The sequence below is a fragment of the Orycteropus afer genome, unplaced genomic scaffold (assembly GCF_000298275.1).
Source record: "Orycteropus afer afer isolate SDZICR_OR568_19922 unplaced genomic scaffold, OryAfe1.0 scaffold00419, whole genome shotgun sequence".
Lineage (NCBI taxonomy): Eukaryota > Metazoa > Chordata > Mammalia > Tubulidentata > Orycteropodidae > Orycteropus > Orycteropus afer.
Genome location: NW_006922006.1, coordinates 265,219 through 270,025, shown reverse-complemented (window position 1 = coordinate 270,025; position 4,807 = coordinate 265,219).

Below are 4,807 nucleotides of genomic sequence, written 5' to 3'. Positions count from 1 at the left end.
TTTGAGTGATGTTTCATCAGCAAATGGAGGTACTGAAAGCTTTATTCCATCCACATCATTAAGGTCAGCTCTACTCTGAGGAGCTCTGGTAGCGTAGTGCCTAAGGTGCTTGACTGTTAACCAGAAGGCTGGCGGTTTAAACCCACCAGCCACTCCTCAGAAAGAAGGCTTGGCAATCTATTTCCATAGTGATACTGCCTCGGAAACCCAAGGAGGGGTTGCTCTGAGTCGGGTCCAACTCGATGGCACATAACAACAACAACAACAACTCTGAGGATGCAGCTCTTCCCCCGTCATATTTTGATTGCCTTCTGACCGGAGGAGCTCATCTTCCAGCACTATATTGGACAATGTTTCAGGTCTATTCATAAAGTTTTCCAGTAATATATCAAACATCATTTCACTACTATTCATAAGTTTTTCACTGGCCCATTCTTTCGGAAGGAGGAGGATGGAGGAGTCCATCTTCCGAGTCTGTCTTAGTCTGGGAGCTTTACTGAAACCTGTCCACCCAGGGTGACCCTGATGCTTTTTGAAATACCAGTGAAACAGCCTCCAGTCTCACAGCAACATGCAAGGCAACACAGTATGACAAACTGACTGACAAGTTGTGGTATAACAAACCAAAAGATACCTATGAAAATGGAAGAATATTCCATGATCATGGATAGGAAGACTTAACATTGTGAAAAGATCAATATTACCAAAAGTGTTCTGCAGATTTAATGCAACCCTGATCCAAATTTCCATCATTATTCTTTAAAGAGATAGAACAACTAATCATCAACTTTATATGGATAGGAAAGAGACCCTGGATGAGCAAAGCTCTACTAACAAAGAAGAACAAAGGAAGAGGCCTCACACTCCCTTGTCACAAACTTACTATACAGCTGCTGAACTGTCTGGTGTTGGTACAATGACAGACATATAGATCAGTGGAACAAAATTGATAACCTAGATGTAAATCCATCCACCTATGGGCAGCTGACCTTTAACAAAAGGCTGAAACTCATTAAATGGAGAAGAGATAGTTTCTTTAACAAAGAGTGCTAACAAAAATGGATATTCATTTGCAGAAAAATGAAATAGGATCAATATCTCTCACCATATACGAAAACTAATGCAAGATGGATAAAAAAATAAATTTAAAACCTAAAACCATACAGATTATCAAAGAAAAAAATACATGGCATAAATACACTAGCAAATATAACCAAAAAATGCACAGTCAAAGACAAACTAGATAAATGGGACCTTATAAAAATGAACACTTATGAGCTCTGGGGGCATAGTGCCTAAGGCATTTGAATGTGAACTGGAAGGCTGGTGGTTCAAACCCACCAACCACTCCTTGGAAGGAAGGTTGGGCAATCTACTTCCATAGTGATACTTCCTCAGAAACCTAAGGAGGGTTCACTATGAGTCGGGTCCGACTTGATGGCAGTGAGGTTGGTTTTGGTTCGGTGCATTGCAAAAAGGGCATAATGGAGGCATCCTCTGACCTCCAACTTCACAAGAGGGAGACAGAATCACCTGCAGCAGCAGCAGCAGCCCAAGGCTGATTCCTACTAGAGCGCACACATGCTGCCACCCTGTAACCTTTTCTTTCTTTTTTTCTTTTAATCAATTCCAACACCAACTATCCCTGTCAATAGGACTTTCTACTTCTCTGCTGGGTTTGATAATTTGTTGCAATGACCACACAGAACTCTAACACGATATTCATGAGTATGGGATGTATTAGGGTAGTAACAGGTCACAATTCATGATCAGAAAACAACTCAGGATACAGTTCTTCAGTCAGGACAGCTTCTCAACCACGACACAGGCACACTTCTCTCTGACCTTGGCCTTTGCCCTGATGAGGCCAGTGTTACAAAACTCTCTTAGCTTTGCTGACTGGTGCTTAATGAATCATCTACTCCACTAGCAAGCCTCCTACCCCAAGGCACTCAGCTTTCTCTCTCTGGGGGCCAGGAAGCACCCTGCTCTATCTCATCCCAGTATCTTGGTTCTTCTGCCTCTGCTGCCTCTGGTGCTGCCATCTCTCTCCTGCCTCTCTGCCATCTCAGCACAGGGATTTCAGATCCAAGAATGTGCCACACTCCTGCTTCTTCTTTCTTGATAGTAGTGAGATAACCCCTTTCTGCCTTTGAGTTGGCTCATTTTAAGCCTAGTGGGTGGCAAAACTGACCAATCTCCACATTCCAAAAAAACCCAAACCCACTGCTGTCGAGTCAGATCCAACTCATAGCAACTCCTCCTCGGGTTTCTGAGGCAGTATCACTATGGAAGTAGATTGCCCAGCTAGTGTTCCATATAAATTATTTCTATGGTGTCACCCTCACAAGTGTGTCATATACGTTATTTACATTATTAACAAGCTATCCTATCCTCTTGGTGGGCCATAAGTACCTTATATTTGCACGGTCCTACCCAATCATCTATAGGAGTCACAAAGATCATGCCTAGAAGAGCCATATTATGTACTTCACTACTTCACATACATTTAAAGACTTAAAAAAAAAAAAAAAAGAAAAAACTACAGAATGACAAATTTTGGCAACAACAAATCAGACAAGGGACTATTCTCTAAAATTTATAGAAAATTTCAACACTTCAACAACAAAAAGACAAAAATGCCAATGGAAAAATGGCCAGAGGGTATGGACAGACATAGCCAAAGAAGACACTCAGTTGGCCTACAAACACATGAAAAAATGCTTGTGATCATTACCGATTAGAGAGATGTAAATCAAAACCACAATGGAATATCATCTCACCCCAGCATTAATAGCAAATTTAATAAATAAATAAATAATTAAGGTCAACTCTCATTTTTTAACTGTGTGGATCATAATAAATTGTAGATAAAAATGTGAAGAATGGGAATTCCCAAACACTTAATTGTGCTCATGAGAAACCTATAGATAAACCAAGAAGAAGTCATTCAAACAAAACAAGGGGATACTACATGGTTGAAAATCAGGAAACATTTGTGTCAGGGTTGTATCCTGCCACCATACTTATTTAATCTGTATGCTCAACCAATAATATGAGAACCTGCACTATATGACTCACTCACTGCCATCAAATAGATTTGACTCATAGCAATCCCTTCTTGGGTTTCTAAGGTGGTATCGCTATAGAAGTAGATTGTCTAATCTTCTTTCTGAGGAGTGGCTGGTTGGTTTGAACTGCCAGCCTTCTGGTTAGCAGTCAAATGACTTAGGCACTATGCCATCAGAGCTCCTATGATATATATGTAAAGAGCCCTGGTAGGACATTGGTTAAGTGCTTTGCTGCTAACCAAAAGGTTGCAGTTTGAATGCACCAGCCACTCCGTGGGAGAAAGATATGACTGTCTTCTTCCGTAAAGATTATAGCCTTAGAAACACTATGGGGCAGTTCTACTTTGTCCTGTACAGTTACTATAAGTTGGATATATACATTTGTTGCAAAACTCTTCACCTAAACCTAGAAGCTGAATTCATTCCTGACAGTTCAGCAACAGGACAATTTTCTCAAGGTCAGAAACAATAGCAATATATGAGCAGAGGCAGTAACAGCAAACAATGAGTCATACCTTACACCAGACACTGTACTTTATTCATGAGCTCATATAAACCTGAAACTATCCCTCTGAAGAGGATCCCTATCTCATAGATTACTGCTGGTACAAGGAATATAACACAAATAGCTACCTTAGCCCACTTGCATGATTTAAGAAAAATAAGCCCTCAAAACCAGGAATAAGAAAGGAATAAACCCATACCTTGTGGTGTGGTCAAAAGAAACAGGTAAAAATGTCACACACTGCCCATTCTCTTCTATTTCATCTCTGACCCAGGGCAGACAGTTCTTGGTTCATAATGGCCCATCAGGATCAATACCACAGCCACAGAGAGGACAATCATGACTGTCTGTCACCACAGATGACTGTTAACAAATGAAAACCAAAATTTAATTTTGATTTTTTTTAAAAAATGAATAAAGCAAAGCACCAAAGAGTGGCTTAGAAAAGGAGACTATGTCTCATATAAGGAGTCCCTGGATGGCAAAAATGGTTAAGGGACAAAAATGGTTAACTGCTAGCTGAAAGGTTAGCAGTTCAAATGCACCTGGGATGTCGCAGAGACAGGCCTGGCGATCGGTTTCTGGAAGTCACAGTCTTGAAAACCCTGTGGATCACAGTTCTACTCTCTGCTTGGATTGCTGTGAGCTGGAATAGACTTAACAGCAGCAAACAACAAGTTCCATATAAGTCAGGATACAATACACTGGTGATGTAGTGGATAAGTTATTTGGGTGTTAACCAAAAGGTCAGTGGTTCAAACCCACCAGCCCCCATGCAGTTGAGAGAGTCTGTTTCTGTAGTGATATACTGCCTTGGAAACCCAATAGGGGTTGCTGCGCATCAGAGTCAATCCCATGGCAGTGAGTTTGGTTTTGAGTGAGAGTGAGTAAGAGATAGAGGTTTGGGCATCATAGAGTGGTTATGTATCAGTTCTCAGATACTTATATGACCCATGATTATTGTTGTTGTTGTTGTTGTTATGTGCCATCGAGTCGGACCCGACTCATAGCAACCCCTCCTTGGGTTTCCAAGGTTACGGTATCACGATGAAAGTAGATTGCCCAACCTTCCCATGATAAGGCACGCAAACTCTATGAACCTCAGTTGCTTCATTGGTACATTAGGGTAATGGTGACAACTATTAAGAATGTTGTCATAATCAAGTGAAATAAAATATGAAGTTATTAGCATATGCAAGCCAGCCAGGGGTGGCAGCAGTGCCGTTTGGAG